This window comes from Microcaecilia unicolor, chromosome 5, assembly GCF_901765095.1.
Source record: "Microcaecilia unicolor chromosome 5, aMicUni1.1, whole genome shotgun sequence".
In the NCBI taxonomy this organism is placed as follows: Eukaryota; Metazoa; Chordata; class Amphibia; order Gymnophiona; family Siphonopidae; genus Microcaecilia; species Microcaecilia unicolor.
In genome coordinates, this window is record NC_044035.1 from 170801093 (window position 1) to 170823642 (window position 22550).

At 42.5% G+C, this 22550-nt stretch overlaps 1 protein-coding gene across 1 annotated transcript in view; it reads right to left on the bottom strand.

The window, feature by feature from the left end:
* The window catches only part of CNOT1 (CCR4-NOT transcription complex subunit 1), a 1017784-nt gene that overhangs the window by 366695 nt on the left and 628539 nt on the right, over nt 1-22550 (bottom strand).

Here is a 22550-nt window from a genome sequence, read left to right on the forward strand (position 1 = left end):
TTTTTGAGATTCTTTGGACTTCCAATCGCCTTCACCTCAGCACCTAAGGGTTATCAGTTGGGATAATGTGGATAAAGGTGGGATAATGTGGGGTACAAATGCAATAAATAATAATATAATCATCTATATTAGTAACTGTCCACATAACCTAAATTTTGAAGACATGGTATGGTCTCCTATACTATGGTGCGATCATATGTTACGATTTACCATCAATTGGAAGCAATCAGTGGCATAAGGCAAAAAAATAAAGACAAAAGTAAACCCTGAATATTGTAATAGGTACAGTTTTGGAAGAGTAGAACTACTTAAAAATAATCAGGATTTTTTTCACTTGGATGAATAACTGGAGCAAAATTAATGAGCAGGTTTTAGATGAAACCCCCAAAATATGAGAAACAGAAAATGAAAAAAGAGTAGCAAGTGGTTTAATGCCAAACTATTAGAATTAAAAACAAACATGTAAAAGGTTAGAGAGAAAATGGCAAAAAAAATATAAAAATGATTTTATCAAAAACTTTTGGAGAAAGGTGATAATTATATAAACAAATAGAGAGATTTAAAAAAAAAAAAAAAAAAAAAAAAAAGAGTATTATATTGGGTTAATAGACACATATTTCAAACGTGAAAAAACTTTTTCAGCTTGTAAAATCATTAAAAATGGATATCAAAAATGTACTTAGTAATTCTGGAGAAACACCACCTACTGCTATTCAGTTAGGGGGTCTTTTACTAAGCCGTGGTAGTTCATGGTTTTTAGTTCATGGTAGAAATCAGCTGGCGGTAAACGGGTGCCTCAGCGTTTACCACCAGCTGATTTCTACCGTAAGCTAAAAATGCTACCACGGCTTAGTAAAAAACTCCTTAGCTGACTTCTTGAAAAGGAAAATAGAAAATATTCGTATTCAATTTGTAACGATAGCGGAGGAATTCAAATATCAGCTACAGAATATAGAAGGTGATGCTGTTCCAGCTGATAGAGTATGGAGTGACTAACTGTTCAGTGGTCAGAAAAGAATAAGTTACTATAGATACTCAAATATAAACAGATTTTTTTTGGCTCAAAAAAGGCATCAAAAATTGGATCTCTATTTATATTTGGACCTACTTTCTCTCCCCTGTGGCATCTGGCATTCCTTCTGTTTCCTCCCTTCCCCAAGGTATCCCGGCTACCGCCTCTGCTCACCCCCTCAAAACTGGAAACATTTCTTTACTCCTCCCCTTTCTGGCCATGCAGATGAAGCTCTCACCTCCCAGACCCACCCACTGGCCCGTCCCTGGGCCTACCTTACAGCCCTGGTGGTCCAGTGATGAGCTGGGGCAGGAGTGATCTCGCCACATTCTCCTGCTCACACAGTCTCCGTAGTGAAAATGGCTGCCACGACCTCCAACAGCAATCTCATGACATTGCCACTGGAACAGGTGGAATGCTGGATGCCACAGGGGAGCAGGAAGGGAAGGAAGGAGGGAAGTAGAGAGGCATACTTGAATATAAACCCTTGATTTATATTAGAGTTAACATTACCCCCTCCCCCCCCCCTTATTTTTTTAAGGGAAAAATGTTTTATTTGGATGGGTTTATATTCGAGTACATTATTAGGAAATTTGCAGGACTCACCGTCTTTTGGACAGCAGTCCGAGGCAGTTTATGAAAGAAGTTCCATTAAGTTTTAAAACCATGACTTTAGATTGGCTGAGAACTCCTTTTTCACTAGGAAGACTTTCAAATTGTTCAGGTGAAATAATTCTTACTCCAGTAATTAAGAACACAAGAGATTCATATAATTACAGACCAGTAGTATCAATTCCTTTCTTCGCCCAACTTATTTATTCATTCTTATATCCTACAATTATCCAAAAATAAGTTTTGGTTCAATGTGGCTTCCAATTAACAGAAAAAATTACAACTTAGTTATAAAATTACACATCAGTGTTTAAACATCAGTAACAGATACAATTAACCATAAGATTTCTTGAAAAGGTAGGTTTTTAATTCTTTTCTGAACTGAAGGTAATTTGCAATACATCTTATGTCCTTTGGTACTGAATTCCACCATTTAGAACTCAAATAGCTGAATCCAGCAGTGTAAATAGTCTTGAAAATTAAGTTTCTACAATTGGATAAGTGAAGTAGTAAATAACCTCTCGTTCTTGGACACGCATTTCTTGCTGATAACTCAATGAAGTCTAACATGTATTCAAGAGTCATGCTGAACAGTATTTTCAAAATAAGAGTGCTAGTTTTGAAAAATAACCCGGCTTTAATTGGGAGCTAGTGCAACAATACAAGCAGTGGGGTCACACTTTCACATTCTGATTTTTTAAATATCAATTTTGCTGCCGTGTTTTGAGTGGTTTGCAAGAGTTTAGTATGTTTTCTTTGTACCCTACATAAATGGCATTGCAATAGTCTTAACTGGGATAATATCAACAATTGTACTAAAAGACAAAATGATTGTCCGGGGAAAATCTCTAATCCTTCTCAATTTCCATAAAGTTTTGAAACTGTTTGATATGACTGCTGAAATTTGAGTTTCAAAAGAAACTGGAATCAATGGGCTTCCACCCATTCATAAATGAAGACATCACCATCTACATACCTTTTCACAACAGTATCACAGAAATAATGGAGAAAATCAAAAAAGGCATGGACCTTATTGAAAACTGGGCAACAACTTTCAAACAAAAAAAAAAATAGAGAAAAAACCAAATTCCTGGTTCTAAGCAGTCCACACAACCCCGCATCTTATCAAAACTTCACAATATATCATCAAACATACCAAATCGAAACAACTAAAAATATTAGGAACTATCCTATATAATAACACACACCTCCAACATTCTGAAGCCAAGAAAGTGAAGCCTTCACGCCTTGAAGCATTCCTGCAACGTTCTGGAATTACGTGTCGTCAATTGAGGAGATGGAGCCTTACAGAGCACATGAATGCTTCAAGGCTTGAAGGCTTCACTTTCTCGGCTTCAGAACTTTGGAAGTACATTTTATTATAAAGGATGTGCTCGGTGCTTTTCTGTAGCACATGGGGGGAATTTAATATATGCTGATTAAAGTGGAGGAGTGGCTGGAGGGGGGAAGGGGAGAAAGGACAATCGCTGGGTGGCTGGAGGGGGGGGGGCAGGGGAGAGAGGACAATCGCTGGGTGGCTGGAGGGGGGGCAGGGGACATAGCAGACTCGCTGGGTGGCTAGAGGGGGGGCAGGGGAGAGAAGAGCATCGGTGGGTGGAAGGAGGGGGGCAAGGGAAAAAGTAGAATCCCTGGGTGGCTGGAGGGGGAGCAGGGGAGAGAGAAGAATCGCTGGGTGGCTGGAGGGGGGACAGAGTAGACACACTCGCACCCAGCAGTCTCACTTTCTGTCACACACACGCACATTCACTCTCTCTCACACACAGTCACTCACACATACTCTCTCAAACATACACAATCCGAGGAAACCCTTGCTAGCGCCCGTTTCATTTGTGTCAGAAACAGGCCTGTTTTACTAGTTCTCAATAAACATCTATCACTGAAAAGTCAAATATCAGCAGTAGTATCAAAATGTCTCAAAACACTATGGAAACTGAGGAGGATAAGAGATTAAGTATTACCATACTGGGGCCAGACCGAAGTCCATCAAACCCTGCATCCTGTTTCCAACAGTGGCCAATCTAGGTCAATGGTACAATCTACAATACTATCACAACTAGACTAATGCAACGCAGCATACATAGGTTGCAAGGAAACCACACTAAAATAGTTGCAAACTATCCAAAATACGGCAGCAAGGCTAATATTCAGGAAATTGAAATACAAAAGACCAACTCCATTACTCAAAACACTGCACTGGCTACCAATCAAGGCAAGACTACTTTTCAAAATCAGTAGCCTAATTTTTCAAAATACTATTTGGAATGGCATCTGAATATATGCTAGACACGATTAACCTATCCCCGAGAAACGCAAGCCCAGAATCCAGAGGCCACCTACTCCTGCACCTACCCAACTGTAGAAACAACCTACAAAACCATCTACATAGCAGGATTTAGCCACCTGGGCTCCAAATAGTGGAGTTCTATACCAAAGGCCATAAGAAGCATTACTATCTACAATTCAGGAAAGAAATGAACACTTAACATCAACATACCACCTCTACATATCTACCTCATCAAAACTGCTCAAGAAACCACACAAATAATTGCCCCACCGCTATCAACGTTAACTCCCCAAATCTACCTCACCCAAACCCTACAGACATCATAAATTAAGGTCCTAAAGAACAATTATACAACATGGCGCGCAAAGCGGGACTGTTGAAATATCAAGATCATATACTGGAAATATATCAAGCCCTTTCCACACACTTTGCAAAAGTGGAGAGGTTTTCATGGTGTGACTGCATTGCTGCACAGAGTGCTGTTGAAGGAAAGATCAGCCCCCTATACTTATACAATGGAGGAAACAGATGAATGAACTATTACTTACGAAGCACCATAGGGTGAACGCAAAGGGACCTAGAGCAAAGAAACAATTTCTGAAACTGTGGCAGGCATACTTGACCACTCTGCAGATGAGAGTCTGTTCTACCTTTTTGAATACATTGGAGATGTAATTTTGCAATCTTGGCATATTCCAGATTCCATGATTAAGGACTGTAAGGGTGAATGAGGTTCAGGGTGTGTGTACATCATTAATGGAAGGGAGAAAGGGATCAGGATTAGGGATCCTACTCAGTGGTGTGCTGGTAAATGTTTAACAACAGGCTCTCTCCCAGGTCCCCCTCTGCGCCCCCCCCCCCCCCCCCCACAAATTGCAGAGCTGGCTATAGCCGGGGAGAGAGCCTGGTGGGGGGGGGGGGGGGGTGGCAATGCATTACTCCAGGAAAAAAAAATTAAATGATCCCAGGTTCATTATCTATTAGATTGTAAGCTCTTTGAGCAGGGACTGTTTTTCTTCTATGTTTGTGCAGTGCTGCGTACGCCTTGTAGCGCTATAGAAATGCTAAATAGTAGTAGTGAATAGTGGATATAAGGGGTGGGGAGGGATCGGTTGGAGGGAAACATTATATAAAATCTACAGCACATTATAGAATTGGTTTATGTTGTGGTTGACTTGTACATGTGAAAGTGCTTGTTGGTTGTACCCTTTTGGTGACTTCAATAAAATATATTTCTAAACTTAATTAAGGTCCTACCACTTCAAAACTACCTCTCCGAATACTCTACAGATAAACACATAGACTACCTCTAAAATCCAATAGATAAACTAATCAGAGTATTGATGGCCTCTCTATGGAAGCGGAAAAATACTACTGGAATTCTCACCAAAAATGTAAACTGTAAGCCACTTTGAACCAAAACTTGTTTTTGGATAACAGTGAGATACAAGAATGCATAAATAAAATAAAAAAATGATACCTAAGATTTTTAGTTGTGTTTCAGTTGGGTATGTTTGTTGGTCAATTTTGAAATATTGGTAAGAGGTGGATGTAAGCTGGACATAACCAGGAATTTGGTTCTCTCTCTAGTTAAAGCTTAAATATCGTAGCCTAATTTTTCATCAGGTCCAGACCATTTTTAACCTTGTCCAGTATCTCTATAATGTGTGTCACAATCTGGTTCCACTATTAATTTTAGTTCAGAGACTGTATTAACTTTACTGATAACAGACATCAGACTATTGTTGGGTACAGGGAAACAAGCAATCATTATACAGTTTGATCCTCAAGAACTTTTGATTTAGTGGATCATAATTTGCTAAAATATCCTTTGCATATTGGAATAGTTGTTAATGTATGCAACTGGTTTGAAGGCAGACAAGTAGATCTTACAGGTCAAGATGGGTGGAGTATTCTCAGAAAAGTAGAATGCAACCTGCAGGTCTCCACAGGGTTCCCCCGCTGTCGCTCATCTTCTTTAATGTCCTAATGTTCTCACTGGGAGCTAAATTAGAGGAAGCAGGCTTTCAGATTTTCATATATACTGAAATTACCATCTTGTTCCAGTGCTTTCCAGCATAAATGGGCATAAGTCCAGAATACAAAATTGTATTTAAGTATATACAAGTACACAAGTAATGCCACACTGGGAAAAGACCAAGGGTAAATCGAGCCCAGCATCATGTCCTCGACAGCGGCCAATCCAGGCCAAGGGCACCTGGCAAGCTTCCCAAACGTACAACCATTCTATACATCTTAATCCTGGAATTGTGGAGTTTTCCCAAGTCCATTTAGTGGTGGTTTATGGACTTGTCCTTTAGGAAACAGTCTAACCCCCTTTTAAACTCTGCTAATCTAACCGCCTTCACTACGTTCTCCGGCAACGAATTCCAGAGTTTAATTACGCGTTCGGTGAAGAAAAAATTTCTCCGATTTGTTTTAAATTTACTACACTGTAGTTTCATTGCATGCCCCCTAGTCCCAGTATTTTTGGAAAGCGTGAACAGACGCTTCACATCCACCTGTTCCACTCCACTCATTATTTTATATACCTCTACCATGTCTCCCCCTCAGCCGTCTCTTCTCCAAGCTGAAAAGCCCTAGCCTCCTTAGTCTTTCTTCATAGGGAAGTCGTCCCATCCCCGCTATCATTTTAGTCGCCCTTCGCTGCACCTTTTCCAATTCCACTATATCTTTCTTGAGATGTGGCGACCAGAATTGAACACAATACTCAAGGTGCGATCACACCATGGAGCGATACAACGGCATTATAACATCCTCACACCTGTTTTCCATACCTTTCCTAATAATACCCAACATTCTATTCGCTTTCCTAGCCGCAGCAGCACACTGAGCAGAAGGTTTCAGTGTATTATTGATGATGACTCCCAGATCCCTTTTCTTGGTCCGTAACTCCTAACATGGAACCTTGCATGACATAGCTATAATTCGGGTTCTTTTTTCACCACATGCATCACCTTGCACTTGCTCACATTAAACATCATCTGCCATTTAGCCGCCTAGTCTCCCAGTCTCGTAAGGTCCTTATGTAATTTTTCACAATCCTATTGTGAGTTAACGACCAGTGGTGTAGCCACAGGTGGACATGGGTGGGCCAGGGCCCATCCACTTAGGGCTCAGGCCCATGCAACAATAGCACATGTTTAGCGGTAGCTGGTGGGGATCTCAAGCTCCACCAGCAGAAGACTTCTCCCTGATGGTAACGAAAATGCTAGTCTCCATGATACTGACACCTGCACATGCTCAGTTTTCAGCGCATGCCTGCTGCAGACTGCCAAGGTGGAAAGAAGCGTTTTCCCACTAACTGAGATACTTTTTTGGTGGTGGTGGTGGGGGAAGAACACTTGGTGCCCACCCACGTCTTGCCTAGGCCCACCCAAAATCTGTTGTTTGGCTACGCCCCTGTTAACGACTTTGAATAACTTAGTGTCATCAGCAAATTTAATTACCTCGCTAGTTACTCCAATCTCTAAATCAATTATAAATATATTAAAAAGCAGCGGTCCTAGCACAGACCCCTGAGGTACCCCACTAACTACCCTTCTCCATTGTGAATACTGCCCATTTAACCCCACTCTGTTTCCTATCCTTCAACCAGTTTTTAATCCACAGTAGGACATTTCCTTCTATGCCATGACCCTTCAAATTTCCTCTGTAGCCTTTCATGAGGTACCTTTTCAAATGCCTTTTGAAAATCCAGATACACAATATCAACCAGCTCACCTTTATCACCCAAAGTGGTGAACTGGATTAGGAACTGGTTGACGGACAGATGCCAGAGGGTGGTGGTAAACGGAATTCGCTTGGAGGGAAAGGTGAGTAGTGGAGTGCCTCAGGGATCGGTGTTGGCACCGATTCTGTTCAATATATTTGTGAGTGACGTTGCTGAAGGGTTAGAAGGTAAAGTTTGCCTTTCTGCGGATAATACTAAGATTTGTAACAGAGTGGACACCCGGGAGGGAGTGGAAAACATGATAAAGGATCTGAGGAAGCTAGAAGAATGGTCTACGGTTTGGCAATTAAAATTCAATGCGAAGAAATGCAAGTGATGCACTTAGGGAGTAGAAATCCACGGGAGACGTATGTGTTAGGCAGTGAGAGTCTGATAGGTACCGATAGGGAGAGGGATCTTGGGGTGATAGTATCTGAGGATCTGAAGGCGACGAAACAGAGTGACAAGGCGGTGGCCGTAAGTAGAAGGTTGCTAGGCTGTATAGAGAGGGGAGTGACCAGCAGAAGAAAAGAGATTTAATGCCCCTGTATAAGTCGTTGGTGAGGCCCCACCTGGAGTATTGTGTTCAGTTCTGGAGGCCGTATCTTGCTAAGGATGTAAAAAGAATTGAAGCGGTGCAAAGAAAAGCTACGAGAATGGTATGGGATTTGCGTTACAAGACGTAAGAGGAGAGACTTGCGGACCTGAACATGTATACCCTGGAGGAAAGGAGAAACAGGGGTGATATGATACAGACATTCAAATATTTGAAAGGTATTAATCCGCAAACGAACCTTTTCCGGAGATGGGAAGGCGGTAGAACTAGAGGGCATGATATGAGATTGAAGGGGGGCAGACTCAAGAAAAATGTCAGGAAGTATTTTTTCACAGAGAGAGTGGAGGATGCTTGGAATGCTCTCCCACGGGAGGTGGTGGAGAGGAAAACGGTAACGGAATTCAAACATGCGTGGGATAAACATAAAGGAATCCTGTTCCGAGGGAATGGATCTTCAGAAGCTTAGCCGAGATTGGGTGGCAGAGCCGGTGGTGGGAGGGGGGGCTGGTTGGGAGACGGGGATAGTGCTGGGCAGACTTATACGGTCTGTGCCCTGAAAATGACAGATACAAATCAAGGTAAGGTATACATAAAAAGTAGCACATATGAGTTTATCTTGTTGGGCAGACTGGATGGACCGTGCAGGTCTTTTTCTGCCGTCATCTACTATGTTACTATGTTTGTTTACTCCTTCAAAGAATTGAAGTAAATTGGTCAGGCAAGATTTCCCCATACAAATGCCGTGCTGATTTGGTCTCAGTAATCCATGTCCTTGGATGTGCTCTGCAATTTTGTTTTTGATAATGGCCCCTACCATTTTCCCCGGCACCGACAGACTCACCGGTCTATAATTTCCGGATCTCCCCTGGAGCCTTTTTTAAAAATTGGAGTTACATTGGCCACCCTCCAATCTTCCGGTACCACGCTCAATTTTAAGGATAAATTGCATATCACTAACAGTAGCTCCACAAGTTCATTTTTCAGTTATCAGTACTCTAGGATGAATACCATCCGGTCCAGGAGATTTGCAACTCTTCAATTTGCTGAACTGCCCCATTACGTCCTCCAGATTTACCGTGAAGTCAGTAAGTTTCTCCGACTCGTCTGCTTGAAATACCATTTCTGACACCGGTATCCCACCCAAATCTTCCTCGGTGAAGACCGAAGCAAATAAGTCATTCAATCTCTCCGCTACGTCTATCTTCCTTGATCGCCCCTTTTACCCCTCGGTCATCCAGCAGCCCCAACCGGTTCTTTTGCCGGCTTCCTGCTTTTAATATACCGAAACAAATTTTTACTATGTTTTTTTGCCTCTAATGCTATCTTTTTTTCGTAATCCCTCTTGGCCTTCTTTATCTGCGCCTTGCATTTGCTTTGACACTCCTTATGCTGCTTCATGTTATTTTCATACGGCTCCTGCTTCCATTTTCTGAAGGCATTTCTTTTTGCCCTTCACCTCACTTTTCAACCACACCGGCTGTCTTTTGGACTTCCGTCTTTTTTTTCCAATTCATGGAATATGTTTGGCCTGGGCCTCCAGGATGGTATTTTTGAACAGCGTCCATGCCTGTTGTACAGTTTTTACCCTCTCAGTTGCCCCCCTAAGTTTTTTTTTTAACCGTTCTTCTCATTTTATCATAGTCTCCTTTTTTAAAGTTAAACGCTAACGTATTTGACTTCCTGTGTATAGTTACTTCAAGGCTGATATCAAAACTGATCATATTATGATCACTTATCAAGCGGCCCAAGTACCATAACGTCCCTCACCACATCATGTGCTCCACTAAGGACCAATTTTTCCTTCTCTCGTCAGCTCCTGCACCAGCTGCTCCATAAAGCTGTCCTTGACTTCATCAAGGAATTGTACCTCTCTAGCGTGTCCCGATGTTACATTTACCCAGTCTATATTTGGATAATTGAAGTCACCCATTATCACATTGCCCATTTTGTTTGAGTCTCTGATTTCTTTTTTCATTTCTGCGTCTATCTGCTCATCCTGGCGAGGTGGACGGTAGTACACTCCTATCACCGTCCTTTTCCCTTTTATACATGGAATTTCAACTCACAATGATTCAAATTTGTGATTTGTGTCCTACTGAATTTGTAATCTGAGTCAAGGCTCTCGTTAATATACAATGCTACCCCCTCCACCAGTCCGGTCCACCCTATCACTACGATATACTTTGTACCCCGGTATGACAGTGTCCCACTTGTTATCCTCCTTCCACCAGGTCTCAGTAATGCCTATTATATCCAATTTTTCATTTAGTGCAATATATTCCAACTCTCCCATCTTATTTCTTAGATTCCTAGCATTTGCATATAGACATTTCAGAGTATGTTTGTTGTTCCTATTTGCATGATGCTTAGTACTTGACAGTATTGATTTGCCATCTTTTGTCTGACATTTAGTTGCATTTAAGGGCACCTGGCTCACCACGGTCTGTTGTGCAACCCACTATCCAGAAACCCTATCTTCCCTGTTTGTGAGGTATCCTTGCAAGATACCTTAACCCGAACCATGCGCTTTTGAGCGACTGTCGGCCTTCTCCCCATTTCTAGTTTAAAAGCTGCTCTATCTCCTTTTTAAATGCAGATGCCAGCAGCCTGGTCCCACCCTTTCGGAATAGGCTCCCCTTCCCCAGAATGTTGCCCAGTACCTAACAAATCTAAAACCCTCCTCCCTGCAAATTGGTAAGTGGATTAAGAGCCTTTAAAATCAAATAAGACCAAATTGTTTGTGATGGGGCAAAGGGAAAGATGGATTTAAATCATTTCTTTTACAATAGATATAAATTAGAATCTACTTTGAAAATAGTGGGGATAACACTTGATTTTAAATTAATGGAGCCTCAGGATAACTGTTTTCTGGCTTTCATGTAAACTGAAAAGGATGCAGAATTATTTATAAGGTAAGTTTAGATTAGTCATGCAAGCATTGCCCCTTTCAATTGGATTATTGCAATATATATATATATTAGGTTGTTTTACATACATACAGAAAAGCTACAAACAGTACATTCTAAGTAAATACGATAGGATAACTATTTTATATTCAACTAGATTGGTTACCACAGAAACCAGAATTTTACACAAGCTCTATTGCATAATTTTTAAGATAATTCAGGCACATTATATGTACGGATTAATTTGTTTGAATTTCTCTTTAAAAATATGCAACGCACAACCAAATGAAACTGGCTTTTCTAGACCCCAGAGGTGTTAAGCCAGTTAAATTGTTCTCTCTTTCCATATCTAGCAGCAAAATCCTGGAATTCAGATAAGTTCTTTACCTAGTTACACTGCTTTTTGAAAATCCATAAAAAGTTTGTTCCAGGAATATGTTAAGTTTTAGTTCGTTATCTATTATAGGTTTTCAGGTTTTGCTAATATTTTTATTGTACTTTCCTAGATATATGTTTCTAGTACCCTGTTTGTAATCCACTTTGAACAAGTGGAATATAAGAGACATGATGTAACTAGCAGTTGGAATGTAAGGACAATGGGTCTGTGTCCTGTATATAGCAGGAAGGATCAGGATAGGCTGGAAGAGAGACAGCAACTCCAGTAGTTGGGACATAAGGACAGTGCCGGGTGGACCTCTACAGTCTGTGTTTTGAAAATGGCAAAGAAAGATCAGGATCAAATACTGTATATTTATTTTATACCACATTCATAATCACGAATTGATAATGAATTTGACTGCTGGGCAGACTGGATGGACCATCCAGGACTTTATCTGCCATCACCTTCTATGTTATGAAAGCAAAGGTGACCAAGTGATTCACCCTAGTCATAAATATAGATGAAATCTTTCTTTGCTTCCTTGTTTTTAGTTTATTACAATAAGCTTTAACTTGTGAGATCTGTCATTCTGATAACTAAGCTATTGCTGTTTAGCACAGAGAGGAAACAGATATTTCGCCTGGTAAAGAGTTGGCTCTCATTAACCTCATTCATACTAGTCAACACATTTCATCACTGTATATGTCTGACATGACTATAGAACTGCCATTCTCAAATCTGTTACCATGCCTCTACCAATTCATTCTGTAGAAGTATCTAATTGGATTTCTTATATTACAGTCCCATCAATGTGTTATGATGACACCATCATTCCACGTTTGGAGCTTTGCCATATTTGATTCTACTGTTTACCTACTCATAGATGGATTTTGTACTTATCAAATTTTTTTCAGCTCTGAAATTTGCCTATTAGGCTGGTTACTTTGTCTGTACCTTGCTGAACAAGTAGAGCAAACCACAAGTTCTTGTAAAAACATTTGAAGAGGAAAGCTGTTGACAAATATCGGCTTAAACAGGATAAAGGAACAACATAAAACCAAAGTCTATTTACAGCTGGTAGCAACCATGGCAGCTTGATCATCAGGGCTGAAACTGTATAGCGAAGATACTTACCTGTAGCAGGTATTCTCCGAGGACGGCAGGCTGATTGTTCTCACAATTGGGTCGACGTCTGCGGCGGCCCAGGGAATCGGCAAAAATTTTGCACGCAAAATAAAACAAAGTCTTTCTGGAGAGTTCCCTCACGCGAGCAACGCGAACCGCACATGCACGAAAGTCTTCCCGCCCACAGCGCGAGCGTGTCTCTCTAGTTTAATCAAAAAGTATAAACACAAGAACAACAACTTCAAAGGGGAGGAGGGTGGGTTTGTGAGAACTATCAGCCTGCTGTCCTCGGAGAATACCTGCTACAGGTTAAGTATCTTCGCTTTCTCAGAGGACAAGCAGGCTGCTTGTTCTCACAACTGGGGTATCCCTAGCAAGCAGGCTCACTCAAAACAATGAACATTGGTCAATTGGGCCTCGCAACGGTGAGGACATAACATAGATTGACCTGAAACCAAAATCAACTAACAGAGTGCAGCCTGGAACAGAATGACAATGGGTCTGGGGAGGGTGGAGTTGGATTCTAAACCCCGAACAGATTCTGAAGCACCGACTGCCCAAACCGACTGTCGCGTCGGGTATCTTGCTGAAGGCAGTAGTGAGATGTGAATGTGTGGACTGATGACCACGTTGCAGCCTTGCAAATCTCTTCAATGGAGGCTGACTAAGTGGGCCACTGACGCAGCCATGGCTCTAACATTACGAACCGTGACATGACCCTCTAGAGTCAGCCCAGCTTGGGCATAAGTGAAGGAAATGCAGTCTGCTAGTCAATTAGAAATTGTGTTTTTTCCGATGGCGACTCCCCTCCTGTTGGGGTTGAAACAAACAAACAACTGGGCAGACTGTCTGAAGGGCTTTGTCCGCTCCACGTAAAAGGCCAATGCCCTCTTACACTCCAAGGTATATAATCTGCTTCCGCCAGGGCGGGTATGAGGAGGGAGAAAAAATGTTGGCAAGACAATTGACTGGTTCAGATGGAACTCCGACACCACCTTCGGCAAGAACTTAGGGTGAGTGCGGAGGACTAATCTGTTATGATGAAACTTGATATAAGGTGCAAGCTCTACCAGGGCTTGGAGCTCACTGACCCTACAAGCTGAAGTAACAGCCACCAAGAAAATGACCTTCCAGGTCAAGTACTTCAGATGGCAGGAATTCAGTGGCTCAAAAGGAGCTTTCAACAGCTAGGTGAGAATGACATTGAGATCCCATTACACTGGTGGAGGTTTGACAGGGGGCTTTGACAAAAGCAAACCTCTCATGAAGCGAACAACTAAAGGCTGTCCAGAAATAGGCTAACCCTCTACACGTTGATAAGCATTAATTGCACTAAGCTGAACTCTTACGGAGTTGGTTTTGAGACCAGACTCTGATAAGTGTAGAAGGTATTCAAGCAGGATCCGTGTAGGACAAGAAAAAGGATCCAGGGCCTTGCTGTCACACCAGACCGCAAACCTCCTCCATTTGAAAGAATAACACTTTTTCGTGGAATCTTTCCTGGAAGCAAGACAGACTCGGGAGACACCCTCTGAAAGACCTAAAGAGGCAACTTCTAAGGTCTCAACATCCAGGCCGTAAGAGCCAGAGACTGGAGGTTGGGATGTTGAAGCGACACCTCGTTCTGGGTAATGAGGGTCGGAAAACACTCCAATCTCTACGGTTCTTCAGAGGACAACTCCAGAAGAGGAAACCAGATCTGACAAGGCCAGAAGGGAGCAACCATTGTTCATTGTTCCGCGGTCTTGCTTGAGTTTCAGCAAAGTTTTCCTTACTAGAGGTATGAGAGGATACGAATACAGAAGGCCTGCAGGAGAAAGGCAACTGATGCTAGTCTGTCATGGGCCTGAACTCTGGAACAGAATTGAGGGACTTTGTGATTGATCTGAGTGGCAAAAAGATCCACCGAGGGGGTGCCCAACGCTCGGAAGATCTTGCGGACAACGCCCATGTTTATCGACCACTCGTGAGGTTGCATGATCCAGCTCAACCTGCTGGCCAGATTGTTTACGACTGCCAGATACGTGGCTTGGAGAAACATGCCGTGATGGTGTGCCCAAAGACACATCCGGACGGCTTCCTGACACAGCGGGCGAGAACCGGTGCCCCCCTGCTTGTTGGTGTAATACCTTACTATTACTATGTTTATTACAGGTTGTAATATTCTCCTTACAATACATTATAATTCTACTTACTATGTAAGCCGCATTGAACCTGTAGTGTTTGGGAAAGTGCGGGGTACATATGTAATAAATAAATAGCAACCTGATTGAATCAGAATGATTTGGTTGGACAGTCTATCTCTGAAAGCCTTGAGAGCATTCCAGATCGCTCGTAATTCCAGGAGGTTGATCTGAAGACCCTTTTCCAGAAAAGACCAAGCTCCTTGAGTGCGAAGCCCATCTACACTTTTTGGAAAGGACAATTTGGAAAGGACGTCCCAAGGTCAAATTGGATCGAATGCGCCACCACTGAAGGGAACTGCAAAAGTCGGTGGAGAGATGGATCACATCCTTTAGATACCCTGTGGCCTGGCACCACTGGGAAGCTAGGGTCCATTGAGCTGATCTCATATGTAGGCGTGCCATGAGAGTTACATGAACTGTAGAGGCCATATGTCCTAAGAGTCTCAACATCTACCGAGCTATGATCTGTTGAGACGCTCGAGCCATGGACACGAGGGCCAGGAGATTGTCTGCCCTTGCCTGGGGAAGATAAACTCGAGATGTCCGTGTGTCCAACAGAGCTCTAATAAACTCCAATTTTTGAACCGGGACAAGATGGAACTCGGGATAATTGATCACGAATCCCAGTACTTCTAGCACTCAAATAGTCATCCGCATGGACTGTAAAGTGCCTGCCTCTGAGATGCTATTCACCAGCCAATTGTCGAGATAAGGGAACACATGCACTCCCAGCCTGCAAAGCGATGCTGCGACTACAGTCAGGCACTTTGTGAAAACCCTGGGCGCAGACGCGAGGCCAAAGGGCAATACACACTACTGAAAGTGCCGAGTTCCCAACCAAAATCGAAGATACTTCCTGTGAGCTGGGAGTATCAAGATGTCGGTATAGGCATCCTTTAAGTCCAGAGAGCATAGCAATCGTTCTCCTGAATCATGGGAAGAAGGATGACCAGAGAAACCATCCTAAACTTTTCTCGGACTAGAAATTTGTTCAGGGCCCTTAGGTCTAGGATGGGACGCATCCCTCCTGTTTTCTTTTGCACAAGTAAGTACCTGGAATAGAATCCCAGCCTTTCTTCCCCTGGTGGAACGGGTTAGACCACACTGGCCTTTAGAAGGGCGGAGAGTTCCTCTACAAGTACCTGCTTGTGCTGGCAGCTGTAGGACTGAGCTCCCGGTGGACAATTTGGAGGCATGGGTACCAGACAGAGTATCCTAACTGGACTATTTGAAGAACCTACCGGTCGGAGGTTATAAGAGGTCACTTTTGGTGAAAAAATATTAACCTCCCTCCAACCGGTAAGTCGTCCAGAACAAACACTTGCACTGTGGCTATGCTGCACTGGAGCCAGTCAAAAGCCCGTCCCTTGATTTTGCTGGGAGGCCGCAGAGGCCTTAGGAGCATGCTGTTGATGAGAACAAGCGCACTGGGACTGAGCCTGGGTAGGCTGCCAAGAAGTAGGAGTGTACCTACGCCTATTGTAGGAATAGGGATCACTCTGCTTCCCTCCAAAAAACCTCCTGGATGAGGAGGTGGTAGCAGAAGATGCCTGGTGGGAGAGAGAATCTATAGCATCATTGTGCTTTTTGATCTGATCGACCACATGCTCTACTTTTTCACCAAAAAGGTTATCCCCCCAGTAAGGAATATCCGCCATTTGCTGCTGGATTTTATGATCCAGCTCAGACACACGCAGCCATGAGAGTCTGCGCATCACTATACCTTCAGCAGCTATTCTGGATGTCACATCAAAAGTGTCGTAAGTACCCCTGGCCAGGAATTTGACACGCCTTCTGCTGCCTGACCACTGGTGAAAAGGTTCAGTGAGCTCCGGAGGAAGCGCTTCGACCAAACGACAGTTGCCTCACCGAGTTCTGCAAGTGGATGCTCGTGTAGAGCTGGTATGTCTGAATCTTGGCTGCGAGCATAGCAGCCTGATACGTCTTCCTCCCAAAAGAATCCAAGGTCCTAGACTCTCTGCCTGGGGGCAACAAGGCATAGTCCCTAGTACTCTTGGCTCGCCTGAGAGCAGAATCCACCACCATGGAATCGTGAGGTAGTTGAGACTTCACCATTACTGGCTCTCCATGGACTCTGTACTGGGACTCAGCTTTTCTGGGGACCACTGGATTAGAGAGAGGTAATGACCAGTTTCGCATAAGAACTTCCCTGAGTGTGTTATGCAAAGGAGCCATTGCAACTTCTGTAGGTGGAGAAGGATAATCCAAGACCTCGAGCATTTTGGCCCTGGGCTCATCCACAACCTCCATAGGGAAGGGAATATCCTTAGACATTTCCCGGAGGAAAAAGAAAGACTCTCAGGTGGAGAGATCCTTCTCTCAATGGGCGGAGTAGGATCAGAGGGGACCCCATAGGACTCTTCTTCAAAAAAGTATCTGGGATCTTCCTCTTCCTCCCAACAAATGCTCATCCTCTGTATCGGACAAAAGCTCTCTAAGAGCAGCCCGAATCCGAGCCTGTCTCGACATCGAGGAACGACGACCTCGAGGGGGATGTCGAGAAGTTGACCCCTGCCTGGACTCCGGCGAAGCTTCCTCTGCCGACATCGAGTCGACTTTGGTGGCAGCCGATGCCTATGTCGCAAGTGGCACCGAAGTCAGAGTCCTCACCACAGGCGAAGGGCCAGATGCCGCTTCAACAGACGGTGCACAAGGCGCAAGCACCCCTGGCACCAAAGCTCTGGAAGAAGGGTCCTGATGCGCTCGTCGAGAGCCTCCATCGGAAAAGGCTGCAGGGCCGGTGGAAATATCTGTGGGGGCTGAAGAGCCAGTACCAGGCTGCCAGAAGACCGACGCATCGGCACCTCCTGTATAGAGGGTGAGCGATCCTCCTGGCGCCGACGCTTCTCATGTGCCGAATCCCTTGGCTCCCCAGAGCTCTTGGTACTGCGCATGGAAGGAGATCGATGACTGTGCTTCTTAGCCTTCGCTTGATGCCAGTCATTAAGACTCCTTGGTACCGAAGAGGAGGACGTGGAATCCTCACGCCTCCTCGGGGCCGGGCCTGCAGAGCAGTAGGCCTTGAGAGAGGTGGAGATCCACTCGACGCCTCGCTGCTCCCAGCGCGATGTGGTCGTTCAGCAGCCATTACCTGTGCTCTCGAAATCGATGCTTCCCTTGACAATGACGCCGCCGACCTCAGTACCAATGCTGAAGGACTGGACCGATCAGCAAAAGGTTTTTCTCGTTGAGCCTCCCAAGACACTTGGGTCCGTTTTTTCATCAAAGGATAGAGCTTACAAGCAGCTGGTAGATCGGGCACAAGGCACTAGAGACCCTACGCGAAGGGGTCAGTACCCGAGATGGTCTGGTTGCATTTTCCCGTCCCTGTGCATCCTTGAGAACTAAACCCCCCTTCAACAGGAATAGTTGTCTTGTGGTTACCATGGAGATGAAGAGGGTGCCTCTCCTCCTCCAGAGAATAAGAGAGATTAACCATTGTGTTACTATTTTTCAGGCCTTGCATCAGGTGCCAAGACACTCCCTGGTGAAATCAGGAAGTTGATTTCCTGATTCCTGCAGAGATTGAGTTGAAAAGGATTCAGCACCCTCACCTGGGGCAGAGGGGGATGCTGGACTATCTCAAAGTTCTCAAAAATAAAGACTGGCAGTTCCTCTTCAAAGGAAAGCCCGTCAGTCTTCAACCACTACTAGTTCTCTTGCCAGCTTCCTCTCTATATCCAGATCCTCCTCCATGTCAGAAAAAAACAGAGCCCAGCAGTACTGCCTCAAACTGTACCCTACTAGAATACCATCAGGGATGCCTGGTCTTAGCCACTCTGGAGCCCATATCAGAACCCTTCCTGCAGAAGGGGTAGAGATATAAGGTAGGAAAAGAAGCTCTCAGTCAGGAAAAATAAATGCTTAAACCAGGTCACTCCAGCCTGTTGAAGAATGGGTGCATTACTGACAAAAAATTTCAAGACCCTTCCTCACCCCCATGCTGCAGCTCCCAATCTCCAACACAGCAGGTGTCAGAAAGGAGGCCCAATCAGCTCTCTGAGGATCATGTTCCACTAAAAATGGCTACTTGTTTCTGCTGTGGACACCCCAAAAGAGTGCTGTCATTAATTGGGACCGTGACTCAACATTCTAGGAGAGGTCCTTGAGCCTACTGAGTAGCTGCTAGAACAGTTACAGCACAGACAGCTAGATCCTCTCCCAGGCCATGCATTTTTTTCCAGTAACTCATTGACACCATGTCTCGTGCTAACTGTGTGGTTCTGAAGTCCCTTGATCTGGCTGCTGTTTGCTTCCTTTCCTTTAATGTATAAATTTGTAGCCTACTTTGATCAACAGGTTCTAAGTAGATTACAATAAGAATCATACGATTTACAAAATTCAAATTAAAGCTTATCTTTACAATAGAGTAGCAGCACCCCTAATCCAAACTGTTTCGTAAATAAAAGGGAATTAACAGCATTCAATTGGGTCCATCCTAATACAGAGAAAAGCAGAATTTATCGCAGTACAATTTAAAATTTATACAGATATCACCTCATGAAAATATGTTATACCCCCATCAGTCCTACAATTTCATATTTGAGTTCTTTCAGTATACTAGGGTGTATACCACTCCGTCCTCCATCTTCTGATTTGACTGACTGTTCCTCAGTACTGAATCATTCTATTGAGACAATAGTGGGTCATCAACCTTCTACACATATATATTTAACAGTTTAGAAAGGATCATCATCTTTTAATATGTCTGTGATATTATTTGAACCCAAGATCTCTTCAGAAAGTGTTCAGCCAATACAATGTTCTTACTTTAATGCTAAATCAGTATGTAACAAACCTATGATAATTCATGATTTGATTGAGTATTCTCAGACTGGTTTTACTTTTGTGGTTGCATCATGAATTCTTAATACAAATTCACCATATATGATTGGTTTCTGTCTTTTAGGATATAAGGTGATAAATTGTCCAAGATTAGATAAAGGGGGTGGCAGTATGTTATTTTTTGAAGAGCTTTTAATCAATTTCCCTTATTGATAGATTTTATAAATATTTGGAATTGATGGTCTGTAAACTGATTCTGGAGATGGTTAAGTCTTTTAGAATTATTTTAATTTACAGGCCCCGCTGGGTAGTTGGAATAATGTCCAATGTAAATTGTATCAGTTGATTTCTTTCTATGTAACTCACTTTGATAACTTATCTTAGGCGATATTAATTTGCATTTAAAATGTACTATTGACCAAGATGCTAGCTAGTTCCTTGCATTTAAAATGCACTTCTGACCAAGATGCTAGTTCCTTTTTACAATTTGTGAGTTCAGTGAATTTTCAATTGGGGCAAATAACTTCTGTTCATATTAAAGGTTATGTGCTAGATTTTATAGATCGGTTGTCAGATCCTAATAGAGGTTTGTGTTGAGATTACTTAATTTGGAAACCAATTCCTTGGTCTGACAATTTTTATCAGATTTTGTTTTCTTAAATTATCTCTTCCAGATAGGCTGCTTAAAAGGGAAGTTATAGCAATTCATCATAAAGGCTACTTAAAAGAGATGTTATGGCAGTTCGTGTTATACGATTTGATCCCATTATCTTTTGAAATGAACTTGAACTCTAGTTAGGAAATCTAAACCCTGCTGAACTTTTTGAGCCTGCAAATAGGTGGGAAAATGTAGGATACAAGTGCAATAAATAAACTTACTACTGAGTCTTGGGATTTTGGGGTAGATACAGTGCTTTCTAGGTTATCTAAATTAACATCTGTTAAGATTTTACATCAAAATAACCCTTGGAATGATCAAACAGGGGAATTATGTCTAACTTCTTACATGAAAGTATAAACATTTGTTCCCTAGTGCATTTCCCTCACTTAGTCAGCATACATGACTGTCTTTTTTATAAAGCTGTTACAGAAGTTTTTTCCAGCCTAAGCTGTGAGGTAATCTTTAGTCTCAGATAGGGAGAGGAGAGAGAAAGATCTCTTCACTGAGGCACTGTGAGCAGTTATATTTCCTGTACTACTCAGGTAGTAAACAAATGTTTAGTTAAGTTTTAATATTGATTCCTGTTTGATTTACCTGTTACTGTTGCTATATTGTTACCTTTTTTTTCTCTCTCTGTTCACTGTTCAATTTCACAACAATAAACCTATATTTAGTTTATGACTCTGCTATCCTGGACTAATAGACGTGGTGGTTTGTGTTTTGGTCTGTAGGTGCTTTCTGGGAACTGTGGGACCCCTGGGATTGTGGCCCCAGTGTCCTTAGAAACCACTAGGGAAATAACTTGCAGGTGGGAGACTCGCCCAGAGGCAAGTGGGACTCAGCATGCAGGTGTAGAGCATGTATGCAGGTAGTAGTGGACCTGAGCAGTGCTGAAACAGACCCTACAGGTGGCCGCAGGGTTAACCCTCCAAGGTGGGCTCTAGGCATTTCGTGACACTTGCTATAATGAATCTTTAGCTCTCCAAAAGAAAACTTATAGAAGATTAGAAAGACAATGGAGGAAGACAAGGGATGAGATCCATTATAATCTTTGGCATGAGAATAATTAAGAACTAAGACTATTTTGAATGTTTAATTAATTAACTAAAGTAAATACTGTAAATTTCTTCATTTTGGGTTGTTCAATCATCTGTAGACAATTTGGCCTCTTTTTTAGACTAAAGTACAGAAAACCAGGCAGAATTTTGACATTGAATATAATGCTTGTTTTAGTTTTGGTTCAAGTTTTTAAAAACTTGATGATATTCCAGCAGATAGATCTTGAAATGAATTTTCTCCTGTTTCTGTAGATACTGTTTCCAATCTTTTGAATACCCTTTCTAAAAAGTCTTGAAAGTTTGACAATTGTCCATCATATCTGTTGAAATCAATTCCTTTAGATCTAGTTATTTGGTTAACAGGGTTGAGAGTATTTATGAATGATGGTATCTATCCTGACTCCATTTCAGGCATTGTTCTTACTCCCATTCCCTAGTCAACTAATATAGATTTATCCCTTGTGGATAACTATCAATCAGATGTGGATATTCCATGGATACCTAAACTTTTGGAGTTTCTGGTATATCAGCAGCTTCATAAATTCATTTTTTAATGGATTGTTTACACTTTACACAACATGATTTCCACCCTTTACACAACATGGTTTCCACCCCTTACACAGCACTGAAACCTTGTTCCTTTTTTTGACATCAAAGGTAAAAAAAAACTGAGCAAAGGAGGTCAGGCTGCCTTGTTATAGTACGATATTTCAGCAGCCTTTGATCATTCACGATTGCTTCATATGCTTACGGAATTGGGTATAGAAATGGTTTACAGAGTTCTGGGGTAAAAGAATGTATGTAGTTCATAGAAATGGTGTTTTTTCTGACTCCTAGGTGCCTGTGGTGTTCTCCAAGGGTCACCGTTCTCTCCTTTGCTGTTCAATGTATATATGAGGTCTCTTGGTGTTTGGTTAACCTTTTCTGGCATGCAAGTCTTATGCTGTTATTTTTCTATTGTGTCCTGCATTAGATAATTTTGAACATACTTTTTCAATGTTAATTGAAACTAATCCTAAGGTTGATTTATGGGCTAGTGTAAATTTCTTGAAACTAAATAGGCAAAAGACCAATATAGGTTGGATTGTAAATTCTGAACTACTACCCTAAAAATCCATACAGTTACTGGAGAAACTCTACAAATTACAAATAAGTCCAAGGTTTTAGGTGCAATACTGGATTCAAGACTAATCTTTTGATCATATTACTGC